At 51.6% G+C, this 14,400-nt stretch overlaps 1 protein-coding gene and 3 non-coding genes across 4 annotated transcripts in view; 3 read left to right on the top strand and 1 right to left on the bottom strand.

Moving 5' to 3' along the window:
- Positions 1–14,400, top strand: part of LOC142820483 (butyrophilin subfamily 1 member A1-like) — a 646,031-nt gene that overhangs the window by 42,631 nt on the left and 589,000 nt on the right. The gene's annotated exons all lie outside the window — the stretch shown is intronic.
- TRNAF-GAA (transfer RNA phenylalanine (anticodon GAA)) lies at positions 2,768–2,840 on the bottom strand. Its single transcript has one exon. It is a non-coding gene; the product is annotated as a tRNA-Phe (tRNA).
- On the top strand, positions 5,412–5,484 carry TRNAF-GAA (transfer RNA phenylalanine (anticodon GAA)). Its single transcript has one exon. It is a non-coding gene; the product is annotated as a tRNA-Phe (tRNA).
- Positions 8,460–8,531, top strand: TRNAQ-CUG (transfer RNA glutamine (anticodon CUG)). Its single transcript has one exon. It is a non-coding gene; the product is annotated as a tRNA-Gln (tRNA).

Raw genomic sequence — 14,400 nt, 5'->3', positions numbered from 1 at the left:
AGGCTGGTGAGAAGAGATTTTTGTGCCTTCTGCTGGGTGTCTGGTGCCCACTGGCGCTCGGTCTCTCATCCGGCTGGCTCAGATGAGCTGGGGCCATGAAACCCACCAGCCTGGCTAGAGATGCAGGGGGCTGAGTTTGTGTTTCTTGCTCCTTCCCCTGATGCCCTCAGGTCCGGTCCCAGCAGCTGCCAGACTCTGCCTATTGCCCCCTGGCCTCTGCTAACCCATCCATTGGGTGTGGAGCTATTGCCTTGGGCGTAGGAACAGTCTGGGAGAGGGAGCAGCACAAGTGAGAGGCTGGACCCAGATGCACTTGACCGGTTTGGTTCTTTTGGATCTGCCCCTTCTGCACCCCTAGAGACATTGAAACAAAAAAAGACCCATGAGAAGAACCCAGCTAGTTTTCTTTTGCTGTGACATGAATGGATCTAGCTCAGGGGTCCTTCTGCATGGGAAGTGCCCCTGTGCTCCTGGGTTCTTCTGCGATGTCACTCACTTGGGGGAGCACAGGCCCTGACACTTGTAGATGGGGCAACATGGACAAACTAGCAGCACTCAGGCCCCCTTCGATAGCTCAGCTGGGAGAGTGGTGGACTGTCCTGTGTGCTTGGTACGTAACCCTTAGGCTGCACTGCAAGTGACAAAAAGATTGTGGGTATGAGCTGCTAATCACATTTCTTGGGCTGCACAGGCCTTGAGATTCCTCTAATGCTGGAGGGAAATGGGGAATGGCTGCACTTTGGAATTCAAAGGTGTTGTCTGGGACCATAAATTAGAACAGTTTTAGAGACACTTTTTTTTCAGAAGAGGCTTTTCTGACATTTGGCCCATCTACACGGACCCAAATGTGGGGAAAACCTCCTCTTTCAGAAGAGTCCTTATTCCTAATAAAACTAGGAATACAGGGCTTCCGAAAGAACACGCTCACTTTTTTGGAAACTGATCTCAAAAAGTTGACCTGTTCCATGGATGGGGCAAAGTTTTTCCAGATACAAAAGTTATCCTGAAAAAGCTCTATATGGGGGGGGGGGGGGAAAGCATGACCAAAAAGGGCACCATGGCTTAGCTGTTTAAAGTGCCTACCTTGTAAGCAGGAGATCCTGGGTTCAGATCCCACTGGTGCCTTGCTGTAGCCTTTGCTCAAGTTTTCCTGTCCCCTTCTTGCACACAGAAGAGGCCTCCCCTGGCCACCCATGGAACTGCTGATTGGGGAGGGACCTTGGGAAGAAGGAAAGCACAAGCCTGGAGCCGGTGCAGAGGCTGCTGTGACTCCAATTGCTGGGACTGGGGAGCCAATGCCAAGTGCCCTTGTGATTCCCTTGGGGTGTCAGGGCCCAGAGAATCTGCGAGGAATGCAAATGTAGACACTCAAAATTATAAATGAAGCTGGGATTTAAATATCCTGCACTTCATTTGCATATTCGCAGACCGGTGCTATTTCAAAATACTTTATTTCAAAATACAAAACGCTGTTGAGATACGCTTATTGCGGGAGAAAACCCTTTGTCAGAAATAACCCTTAAACCTCATTTCATAAGGAGTAAGGGGGATTTTGAAAGAAGGGTTTTCTTTCCAAAGAACTGTGTCTAGACAGCGCCTGTTAGCTCAAAATAGGTTATTTCGAAATAGCAGCAGACGTGATTATGCAAATCTCCATTTTATTTGCACTTTCACTCAGCTGAATTTGCATTTCTCTCTCAAAAGAGGAATGACGTGTAGACAAACCCTCACATAGGGGAGATACAGAGATCAGCATTTTCCTGCCTCCTACAGCTTGTCTGGCTACTTTGCCCCATATCCTGCCTCCCTGCCTGAGCTGACCCAATGGCTGAAAGGGACAGCAGCTGCTGATGAAGGGTAAGGGGAGAAGATGGGCACCAAGACCCTGGATGCCACTTGGCCTTAGATACTGGCCACCCACCATTCACTCTGATGAGGCCATAATATGTAAAGAGGGAATTTTGACTGACAGATTGCTCTGAGCTGGAATTCCAGATCCCACAGCATGCAGTGGAAAGGGGCAGCCCAGTAGGGACTAGAAACCACTGCTCCAGGTGAGGTTTGAATTCACAACCTTAGCATGTCTCCTATACACACTACTTTATAAACACTGTGCACTGACCCATTGCACCACTGGAGCAGACATTTCAGAGTTTTCTCCAAAGGCCTTACATTGAGAAAGTGAAGAAGCACAATGTAGAATTGAGCAAGAGGTGCAAGAAGATCAATTCTCAAGGATTTACACAAACCAAAACAATTCCCCAGCTGGTCTCACTGAGATTTGAACTCAGCTTGTAAGATTCAAACCTCTGACCCCTTCCCCTTACACTATGGGACCATCACACAGTTCTGTGGTTGAAGTTCTCAGCTGGTAGCTGATATGCTGATTGCCTTGTTTCTTACATTCAGCTGCATCACCTCTCCAGACCCTGCCCCATCTGTATGTGGGCTAATGGGCATGAGCTGGCTCCCTCTCCGGCAGAGGAAGGAAAAACGTTGCCATGTCCCTCCTGCTTAGCTGGCTGGCCCCAGGTAAGGTCACATGAGATTATCCAAACACAGCCCCATCAGCCCACAGCCCTGTTCCATATCTAGGGCCAGCACTGGGTGGGCAGTGGTCAAGGAGGCAGCGACTCACAGGAAGAAGTCGGGGGCGGGGCTAATGAGATGCTCTTGATTTGTCAATGCCAAGCTGTGGCCAAAAATGGTGAGGTAAGGATCAAACACAGGAGTAACACCAGGGAGGCTCCTACCACCTGTTGGCACCTGCCAAAGCTTGGGTTTGAACCAAGGATCTTTAGATTTTCAGTCTAACACTCTCCCCACTGAGCTATTTTGGCTACTTTTGCTGCTAGACATAAACCTCTCTGACCTGTGATTCTCTGTCTGGGATGTTTGGCAGCCGGGCCGCATGTCGTCATGTCCCGCCCAGGAAGGCCAGACTGGCCTTTCCACAGCGCCCCTCCCCCACAGCCCAGAGCCAAGGTTCCCTCTAAGCCAGGCCTGGGCAATACAGGCCAGCGGGCTGGATCCAGCCCATGAAGCCACCCAACATGGCAGCAAGAAGCCTCAGGCAGATTCCCTGCTCGCCCTGCCCCCACGCACAGCTGAGAGAAGGGGCTGCTGGGCCCTTTGTGTCTCTCTGCTGTAGAGGAAAAGGCTTCATGCCTGGTCCCTGCTCCCAGCTTGTTTGTGGTCAATGGGAGCTGCCTGCTTGAAGCCCTGGCCAGTCCCCACAAGCTCTTATTCACCCAGGGGTGTGACCTGTACCCCCTGCACAGGGAAGGGGCTGCCTGAGAAATGAGCTTGGCTGCTGGGAGTGTCTCCCAGCCAGAGCCTGCCTCTGGCACCCCAGCCCCTCCCCTCCCTCAGCCCACTGGACCTCCCTGTGATGGAAAAGACTCAGCAGATTTCATCCCTAACTGGGAACCAAACCAAGGCCACAGCAGTGAAAGTGTTGAATTATAGCCACTAGACCACCAGGGAGACAAGAAGCTGAGCTCTTTGCTCAGCTACACTAGCTCTTCTCAGGCCACTTTCTGTCCCCTGCAGGACATGGGTCCATTCTCAGAGAAGGCGCGTGATGCCGGCATATTTTGTAGCTCCAGACTCTACCAGAAGATGCCTCCCAGCTTTTACCCCCGACCGCACTCTCAGGGCCGGAGACATGGATCTGCCCCTGTGCATCATTGGCGATGTGCCTGCTCTTTGCTCCCTGGGCTGATGAAGTCCTACACAGGGCAGCCCTAAAGCCAGGAACGTTTCCCAGGCAAACTCAGCAGAGCCTGCATTGGTGTGGAGGCGCCTTTGGGCCCCTCAAAGGGTGGTTCCGCTGTCTGCTTCCTTGGCTGGACCTTGGCAAGTCGAATGTCCCCCAAGTGTCCTCCAGAATAGTTGTGAGAACCAGGCGGAGACATTCCTGTCCCTGGCACAGCTGGCCTGGTCACTGCAACCCTGCTGCTTCAGCCCCCTGCCAGTCTCATTCCTACTCTTCCCTGCCGCCCCATCTTTTAAGTGGCGTACGGGGCAATGTTCTCATGATGATCTAACAACCCTTCAATGACGGGAATGCCCAGCCTCTTGTTCTTAGTCACCTAGCCTGCCTCTTTCTAGTACAAACTCCCTGTCCCAAAGGCAAGCAGCTCAAACTCTGTTGCATTTAAGAGCAGCCTCTGGAGTCAGATCCTGCAGCTTTAAGCAGAGCTCCAGTAGGAAATCCAGGGAGTTCAAACTCTCCCACTGCCTTGCCAGTCACAGTGGCCTCTGCAGCCACTCCAGGCTTGCAGTTCACTCCTCCCCAATCAGCTTTTTCCTGAACCAGCAGCTCCATGGGTGGCCAGGGGAGGCCTCTTCTTTGTCCCATATGGACCTAGGAAAATGTGAGCAAAGGCTACAACAAGGCACCACTGCGAGTTGCACCCAGGATCTCCTGTTCACAAGGCAGGTGCTTGAGCCAGCTGAGCCATGGTGACCTCCCCGGACAGGGTTGCTCAGTTTATGGTCCAGGACAACACCTTTTACACAAAAAATGAGGCGTAACGTTAGTTTGAACCAAGGGCTTTGGTTCGAACTACCGCTTCCCGGTGCGCACTTCATGGTTTGAATCAGGTGTGATTCGATCTAGTGCGCCGGGCGAGATCTTGCTAATGAAGCATGGGACATTAAAATCCCTGCTTCATTAGCAATTTCAGTCACCTACATTTGCATCCCTAGTCCGAAGTAGGAAGCAAATGTAGACGTACACAAACAGCACTCCGAACTGAGCCCATTAAATAACAGAATATTTAAATTCCATCATAAAGTGTAACAACTATTTCATTTCATGTAGCGATATGAATCATCATAGCTTGTATGCTAAATCAAGAAAATGGACAATTTTGTTTTATGCCTCAAAGGAACAGATCCGTGTAAGATACCGAATGGCTACGGAATGTGTTGCAGTGTTAATGTTCTTTGTAGTTGATTTCATACTAAATACATGAAATCATGTACCTTGTTAATTATCCCCTTTTTCAGTATTTTTTCTTCTATAAAATTATGAAACTATATTTAGCTAAGCTGTTTGTGAGTAACTGGCAGGTACCACAGTAGCACACATCCGCATAAGCGCAAACGACCTCACTAGTGGCGCACATTATGAAACTCACTCCACCCATGGATGGAAAATCTCACAGGGAACACGGCCCCCTGCCCATCTTCTTCCCTCCACATAGGCAGCTACAGTCCCTTTCAGCCACTAGGACACCCCGGGAAGAGAGGCAGGAGTGGGGCCAAGTGCAAGTCAGGCTGAGGGGGGCAGGCAAAGCTCATCTTGCCTTGCAGGGCCACTGGCAGCAGCATCTCTCTTGTATACTGCTGTGGAGAAAAACATGCCTGAGAGAAGTGGCAGCATCAGAATTGTTGCAGTAGTTGCTGAAGTAGCTCAGTTGGGAGAGTGTTAGACTGAAGATCTAAAGGTCCCTGGTTCAATCCCGGGCTTTGGCAGATGCCTTTGCCGATATGGCTGAGTCTCCTTTGGCATCTCTCCATCTCTGGTAAGCAAACATCTGCAGTCAGAGTTCAAAGGCTGAACCAAGAGGCCAGGAATGATGTCATAAAACTGATGGTATTTCAGGGTTAGAACCTGGAGAGGGGATTTCATGCCACCTCAGAGATTGTTGACACAGTAGAACAGGGCTCTTGACTTCAGCTGCTCCCAGCCTTGCGTCTCTGTTTTTAATTCCATGCCCCCAGGAAGGAACATTAAGAGAGCCTGCCTCGGACTAATTGTGAGGCTTCCCCATACTGAGGACATGCTGTTTCTATTTTCTTAGACTGGAAGTTATTAAGTCAATTTAATCAATTTCAAAATAGTTTCCAAGTATAGACATGCCCTTATAGTCCTGGTCTTCACAACATCCTCTAGCAAGGAGTTCCACAGGTTGACTGCGCTTGTGTGAAGAAATTCTTCCTTTTGTTTGTTTTCAAGCTGCTAATATCATGGCGCACTCTTAGTTCTTCTATTATGGGAACAAGAACAATCCCTTTCCTTATTTACAGTCTCAGCAACAGCCATGATGTATAGACCTCTATCTTATCTCCACTTTGTCTCCACTTCTCTAAGGTGAAAAGTCCCAATCCCAATCTCTCCTCATATGGCAGCTGATTCAACCTTTCATCATTTTTTGTCGTGCTTTTCTGGCCTGTTTCCAATGCTAATGGGAGCTGCCTGCCTGAAGCCCCCCCCCCCTTCCACTCAGGCTCTTATTCCCCCATGCACCTGACACCTGCAGCCTGTGCAAGGAAGGAGCTGCCTGGGAAATGTGCTGGGCTGTTGGCCAGGGCTCAGCCAGGTGAGTCTCCCAGCCAGAGCCTGCCTCTGGCACCCCAGCCCCTCCTCTGGCTGGACCTTGGCAAGTCCAACATCCCCCAAGTGGTGGTGGCCTGCAGTGGCCTCCAGAATAGTTGTGAGCATAAGCTCAGCTCTCTGGCCTGAGTCCTGCAAAGCTCTCAGCCTTTCCCCTGTTTCTGCTTCCCTGTCCATAGCAAGAGGCATAATCAGAGCAAAGCAAATCAACAACCCTTCTCCACAGGGACAGCTAACTGTGTGACACAAGGAAGAGAAGTAACCAAACCAAGCACCCCACGGAACAGCATGGGGCTTGAACACATGACCTTGGCATTATTAGCACCACACTCTAGTCAACAGAGCTAGCCAACCCTATGGAAACACAGGTCACAAGTGGCCCTTTCAAGAAAGGCGCCTCAGACAGTTGCAGTGACATTTCTGCAGCTGCCGAGGGCTCTTCTCTGATAGGTCCACTAGCGACTGACTGTGATGTGGGCTGGCTAGTCCAGCTGGTTTGAGGTTTGGTCAAGGTGGCTGGCAGTTGACATGGTGCACTGAGACCCAGGGCAAAGAGGCATCCGGAATCTCTTGCTGCCAGCACCTTGCCTCCCAGCTCCTACCCAGTCAGCAGCAGCCACAGCCCCTTTTGACCACTGGATCAGTGCGGGAAGGGAGGCGGGAATGGGGCCACACCATTCCGCTCACAGCGCACTACATTATATCCTGCACGTGCAGGCTGCCTGCACACAGTATCCCAGCCTGCACATGCTAGCAGCCGGCTGCTGAGGATAGGGAGTGGCTCCGGCAGTGGTGAGCGTTTCATGTGCAGTGGCAGTTCACATTTTCCTAGATCCTCCTGGCTTAGCTGACTACAACATGTGTACTGCAAGTAAGAAATCTTGGGTTCAACTCCCACTGGTACCATCTTGTAGATTTTGATCACATTTTTCTATTTCCTTCTAGGACACAGAAGAGGCCTCCCCTGGCCACCCATGGAACTGCTGGTTCAGGAAAAGGCTGATTGGGGAGAAGTGTTGGGAATAAGGAAACCACAAGCCTGGAGCAGGTGCAGAGGCTGCTGTGCCTGGCACTGGCAGGCAGGGCTCTGGCTGCAATTGCTGGGACAGGCGAGCCAGCGCCAAGTGCCCTTGTGATTCCCTGGGGGTGTCAGTGCCCAGAGACCCTGCGAGTGCAACCTCTGCAGCTCCTGCAACCGTGGAGAGTGACTCTCATCCCCCTCCCTTGGGATGGGCAATGGCAACAGGTGGAGGAGCTGGGAGAGAAGTCCCAGAGAGCAGCCCCATGACTAAGCTGGCCAAGCAGCTGCTGGGTGTGGGGGAGGTGAGGGAGGCAGCCCGCTGTGGTTCCTGGCCAATGTGTCTGCTCTCCCTGCCATCCCTCCCTACGTAGCTGGAGTTGGCCATGTCCCCACAGCAGGAAGTCGAAAGGGGCAAAGAGCAGAAGTGCTGGAAGCTGGTGGGGGTGGCCTCTGGGTTTGATTTAGTGAGTCTTAGTTGGACTTGCTAAATCAAACGCTGTAAGATCGATTGTGGCCATTCATCCCCAGGTTCTTGTTCTTCTGCAGGACACAGCCAAAAGAGAGTAAGGACGAGCCAATGGGCATCCAGATCAGATCACACCCTTGTTGAATGGATGGAAACAGAAACCAGACACACACACAGAGCGGGTTTGAATTGGTTCCAGCTGAGGGACGGGTTTGTCTGGTTTAGGTGCATTGGCACTAGAGCACGTGAGGGGTTTGTGGTCATTTGAAGAATCCCTGGTCAATAGAAACCCAAAGTGTGACACAGCTGGAGATGTAAAAGTTTCATTTAAATTGATGAGCTTTTTAAGGGGGCACTTGTTACACCCCCAGAGCGACCATGTGTTTGCATCCAGCATTGGGAATGGAGCAGGAAACGAGGCTTTTGTGTGACTCACATCTCAGGTGAGAGGGACCCTCACTGACCCCCAGAGTGTGACTGGTCCTAACAAGGGATTTGCCCTGAAAGCAGCAGAGCTGGGGCAGGACAGGGAGTCCTGGGAGATGAAGCAGCTGGAGGGAGCCAGGAGAGCAGAGGCCAGCCTGAGAGCTGAGAGTCAGAGGTGCCCACTGCACTTTCACACCCCAGGTCCCATGGTGTAAGGGGCAGCACTCAGGACTCTGAATCCTGCAATCTGAGTTCAAATCTCAGTGGGACCTGCTGGGCCTCAGCTGGTTGTTATAAGGTCCTCTTGCTTCAGCTTCCATGCACTGAGGTTCAACAAACAGAGTTTTGTTCCTCTTGCTGGGTGTCTGAGGCCACTGGAGCTCCATCTCCAGACTGAGCAGGCCGGCGGGAAGGGCCTGATGCCATCACAGCTGCAGGGCAGGTCACCCACCTGGCCCCTGAGCTCAGCCTGTGCTGGAGGCAGCCAGACAGTGTGAGCGGGTCAGATTGGGGGAAGGGTCCTGAGTCCTGGCTCCCAGCAATGTACCTTGGCACAAAGACTAACGGCCCCTGCACAAAGTGCGTTGTGGGAATAAGAGCTGGGACAGCAGGAAAGAGGCCGGCCCCTCAGCACCAGGGCGCAGGAAGGAGAAGATGGGAGTGAATCCTGCTACCTCTGCCATGGCTTAGCCTGGGAGGGCTGGGGTCTAGCAATTTTTCACCACAGCTTTGTGGGAAAACAAGTAGGAAGGGGCCACTGCAGGTGCACAACCCCCTGGCCTGCTGAGTCTGTGGGAAGGGTTCAAGCCCCGTGCTGGGTGAAGCCCTTCTTTAACTCACATTCTCAGTTTGCAAACAATTCACCTTCAGCTTTCACCAGGGTTTTAGAAAGAAAAAGTCTAGTCCTGGGGTCCAGCTTTAGTAGAACCAGAGAGAGAACCAACTGCAATTTCCATCTTCTGAGGAGAAGGGAAGAGGATTTTCTTCTCCTCAGTTCTAGCCACATCAGCCCAGGGGGGAGAAAAAATAACCCTCCGCCCGCTGATTGTCCCCTGTCAGCTTCTGTAGCTTCACCTCCTGCCACAGCAGCTCCAGCTTTGAGCTCCAAATCTCAAGGGGCTGGTGAGGAAATGAGGAGCTGGCAGCTCGGGTGAGTCGCTTCCATGAGAACAAGAGGTGGAGTGTTCACAAGGTGCACGGCAGGGTGCTAGAAAGTTTTGAAATTTGCGTAGCTTTTTGCAGAAGAACAGTGCAGCGTAGACATAGACTGAGTGTTGCTCAGCACTAGTAGGAGACAGGGAGGGACAAAACGATCTAACGGCACCTGCAGCCTTTCAGAACAACCTCCAAACCCAACCCTTCCATCCACCCTCACTGGGAACTGTCTGGAATCAAACCTACCCTGGTTTCACCCTAAGGATTCCCTGGTCTGTAAAAGCTGCGTCCTGGAAATGAGAAAGCAGCTAAAGTGACACTCGTGGGACTTGAACCCACAGACTTTGAATGGCTAGCGGGGTTCACATGAATTGTTGCAGCTTACAAGTCCGACATGCTTTCTGTTGCACCCCAGAGCCTGGTATCACCATGCTCTGCTTTGCAGCATGGCAATTGCTGGGGGAAAAGAAAGGGGAGCCAGGTCTGCCTCTTTTAGGGAGAGCAGGTAGGAAGAGGAAGGGGGCCACTGAGCCCCTGACAGTGAAAATAAGAGATGAGAACAAAGCTACAGTTGGAGAATGTGGGTATCGATCCCACTGCCTCTTGCATGCTAAGTGAGCGCTCTACCACTTGAGCTAATTCCCCCACCCATGAAAAACTCTGCTACCTCACCTACCTTGTTCCAGAGCCCGTAATGTCCCTGCAGCAAAAAAACTTCAGGACCAGACTTCAAAGAGAAACTGCTGAGCTACACTTCATCTTCAAGTTTGAAACAATCAACTCTCGATCAAACAAAGACTGTGAATGGCTCGCTAACTAGAAAAGCAGCTTCTGCTCTCTTAGAATTCGCACCTCCGGATCAGCTACTAGAAGTGGGCCTCATCCTCCTTGATTGGATCCACCTTGTCATCTCCAGCCTTGACTTGACTTGAAATAAGCTACCCAATTGCATCGCTAATTCTGAGCTATGGGACGCACCCTAGTGAGTTAGAGCCCAGCTCTGCCCCCAGCTCCCTGCCCACCCACAATGAGCTGAGGTGCTGCAAAAGTTCCTTGGGAGGGGGTTTTTTGCCATCAGTGGAGAATGTGGGTATCGATCCCACTGCCTTTTGCATGCTAAGCAAGCACTTTACCACTTGAGCTAATTCCCCTGCTGTAGCAACAGAGCCCCTCTTGGAGGCTCTTCCCTTCTCCACAGGGACGTCTGTCTTCTAGGTCAGTTAGTCAAGGGAAAGGAGAAAACTCCAAGGAGGCTCCTCCTCACACTCGTGCTTGTGGCCCTCATTCTCTCTCTGGCCTCAAGGGCAGATCTCCAGAAGGAGACTCCCTGCAGCAAAGCCATGGGGGGCTCTGAGACTCCCTGCAGCAAAGTCTCTGAGGTTTCCTCTCCCCTGCAGCTTGTCCCACCTGGCCATTGTCATGGACTCTCTGTGAGGTCATCACCTCCCAACCTCCCTTAGCCAGTAAGATGAGGGGCTGCGAAAGGCCCTTGTGATGTCACTGCCACACCCACCCCTGCCCTCCAGGGCAAATGTCCTGCCCCAGGCAGCCCCTTTGCATGGCTGAGCTGCTCCCAGGGGTGAAAGTGACACATTTCTTACAGGGACTGTTCTATTGGGCACCATCCCTTGGGCGGGGGAAGGTTCAAGGCAGGAAGTTGGGGGAGGGGTTGTGATAGGACAGTACCTGTAAGAAATTACAGTGTGGGAGGCTCAAGGCAGGGATCTGGGGATTGTGTGTTGGGGGTGGGGCTCAGGACAGGGGTGAGGATGTGGAAGGGTAGAGAAGTCAGGGCACAGGATTAGGGATGTGGGGGGTTTGGGGCTGGGATTGTGTGTGTGTGTTGAGGAGATCAATGGGTCCAGAATCCCAGCTCCCTCTGCTCCAGGCTCCCTGAAGCCCTTTAACACACAAGGGCTTTCTCTGCAGTGCACTGAGGAGAGGAACCCCTGAGCCAGTGATGGCACTTTGCCCAGGTTGGCAGGGACAGAAGGCAGGCCGGGTGCCCAGTAACCCCAGACAGATGTGCACATCTCCACGTGAGCAGCAGCTGTTGTGGGACTCTAGAAATCTACCACAAGATCTAATTCCCCATGTGCCCGGCACCAGTCAAAGCCAGGGCCCCGGGGTCTCAAGCAGAACACTGCGGGGGGTGGATACGTGTCTATTTGAGGCAAGTTCCTCACTGCCACGTCCCAGACACGTACTGTGGCACAGAGACCAACGGTCCCTGCACAAAGTGTGTCCCAGGGATAAGCGTTAGCCCAGGAACAAGCACAGCCCTGCAGAAGAGACACCCCTGGAATAGAGCCAACGAGCCCAGGAGCCGCACAGCTCAGGATCCCCAGGCACTGACACAGACTCCCTGGCACAGGAGAATCCCAAGCCTCAGTTCTGCCGGCCAGCGGTTTCCCCTCTTCTGTTTCTCATTAGCTCCCTGCACAACACCTCGTGAGGGTGAGTGGGGCTAAACCCAGCTGTGCCATAGAGTGGTCTAAGATGGCAGACTCTAGGACCTGTCTTTCTGTTTGTTGGGTGTTCTGGTCTCCAAATGGAGCTGTGGGTTCCAATCCCACTCCTGGCACATCCTCTATTTTATATTTAGAGAGGTGACCTCATTTCCCCATCTCCCCTGATGTTGTAGGAGCCCTTGCTCAGCATTTCTCTTAGGCTGCATCTACACAGCAGCGTTTCTTGGGAATAACGGCCATTATACTGCAATAACAATGGGAGCGTCTACACAGCAATTCCATTATTCCGACGTCTGTAACGCTCCATCCAGACCAGTGGTCTGAGGAGCCAGGAGGTTTCCAGGCTGCAGACAGACAAGCCCACAGGCAAAGACAAAGCAAAGTGCCAGCCACTTCCTGGGAGCGGGAGACTCCAACCTAAACCCTGAGACCCAGGGGTTTACAAACCAGATAATCAAAGTTTGCTCCATTTCTCCCTCCCACAACCCTGCAGAACCTCAAAGGCAACTCCACAGTCCCAGCCTGAGGTGAGGAGAGTGCCATGGCTTCGCTGGCTAAAGCCCCTGCTTAGTAAACAGGAGATCCTGGCTTCAACTCCCAGTGGTGCCTTGTTGCTGCCTTTGCTCACATTTTCCCAGGTCCTTCTGGGACACAGAAGAGGCCTCCCCTGGCCACCCATAGAACTGCTGGTTCAGGAAAAGGCTGATTGGGGAGGGGCCTTGGGAAAGAGGAAACCACAAGCCTGGAGCAGGTGCCATTGGTGGTCAGGACAGGCCTCTTCTGTGTCCCAGAAGGGGCATAAGTAAATGGGAGCAAAAGCTGCAACAAGGCACCAGCAGTTACTGAACCCAGGAGCTGCCTTTTATTAGGCAAGTGCTTTAACCAGCTAAGCCACGGTGCCCTACTCAGACCCACCTCTAAACTGTTCTACTGCGCTTCTCACCTGCGGGGCTTGCGGCTTCCTTCTGCCCAACTCTCAGGCTCTCTAGGCCCTGACCCCCTCAAGGGAGTGTGGTGTTTGCTCTCCTGTCCCAGCAATTGCAGTCAGAGCCCTTCCTTGCCAGTGCCAGACACAGCAGCCTCTGTACCCGCTCCAGGCTTGTGGTTTCCTTCTTCCCAATGCTCCTCCCCAGTCAGCCTTTTCCTGAACCAGCAGTTCCATGGGTGGCCAGGGGAGGCCTCTTCTGTGTCCCAGAAGGGCATAAGTAAATGTGAGCAAAGGTTACAACAAGGCACCACTGGGACTTGAACCCAGGATCTCCTGTTTATGAGGCAGGTGCTTTAGCCAGCTAAGCCACAGTGCTCTATAAGTGAGATTAGAGACCAGAAGCTTCAAGATCTCTACCAAGCATTTATAAACCTCAACTACCCACCCGGAGAAATAAAAAAGCAAATTGAAAGAGCCAGACGAATACCTAGGAACCATCTACTTCAAGACAGACCCGAGAAAAGCAACAATAGAACACCACTTGTCATCACCTACAGCCCCCAACTTAAACCTGTCCAACACATTATCAATAAACTACAGCCTATACTGGAACAGGAATACTCCAAGAGGCTCTGGGAGACAGACCTATAGTCTCCTATAGACAACCACCTAACCTCAAGATGATTCTTACCAACAACCACAGGACATACCACACTAATACCAACCCTGGTACCTTCCCCTGCAACAAACCCCGTTGCCAGCTTTGTCCACATATTCATTCTGCTGATACCATTATTGGACCTAACCAAGTGAGTTATAAGATCAAGAACACATATTCCTGCGCATCCAGAAATATAATCCATGCTATCATGTGCCGAAAGTGTCCGTCTGCTATGTACATTGGACAGACGTCTCAGACACTTCGCCAAAGGATTAATGCCCACAAAACAGATATCAGACAAGATCACAAAGAAAAAACAGTTTCTTGCTATTTCAACCAGAAAGAACACTCTCTCAATGACTTAACCACCTGCATTCTGCTACAAAGACCTTTTACATCTGCACTTGAAAGGGAATCCTCTGAACTGTCATTCATGTTAAAATTCGACACTCTCCGGGAGGGAATGAACAAAGACCCAAACTATCTTACCCATTACCAAGATAGCTTCCCCAATTATCACCTCTAATATCATTAGCTCACAGACATCTAACTTTCCCCACCTCTAATATCATTAATTCACAGACACTTACCTTCCTTCCTCCCCCCCCCCCGAATCCCCCTTCTGTTCTGAAATGTGATTTGTCCTTTTCATATGTGTTCATTTTTTTAAATTGTATCCTTTGGTATATATGGTTGTGACTATTTTCTTCCCCTATTTGATCTGAGGAAGTGGGTCTAGCCCACGAAAGCTCATCACCTAATAAACCATCTTGTTAGTCTTTAAAGTGCTACATAGTCCTGCATTTTGCTTCAGCGACTAGCAGTGAGGCCCCTCCCTGGCAGCACCGTGTCAGACGGTTTCTTCTCAGCCTGCTGCCTCCTGAATACTGGGAGCAGCTGCCTGGTCCGAGGGGCTGCAGTTCCCT

The sequence above is a fragment of the Pelodiscus sinensis genome, chromosome 19, assembly GCF_052426305.1.
Source record: "Pelodiscus sinensis isolate ZL-2025 chromosome 19, ASM5242630v1, whole genome shotgun sequence".
In the NCBI taxonomy this organism is placed as follows: domain Eukaryota; kingdom Metazoa; phylum Chordata; order Testudines; family Trionychidae; genus Pelodiscus; species Pelodiscus sinensis.
Note: the sequence above shows the minus strand (reverse complement) of the source record. Positions and strands in the feature narration are given on the sequence as shown.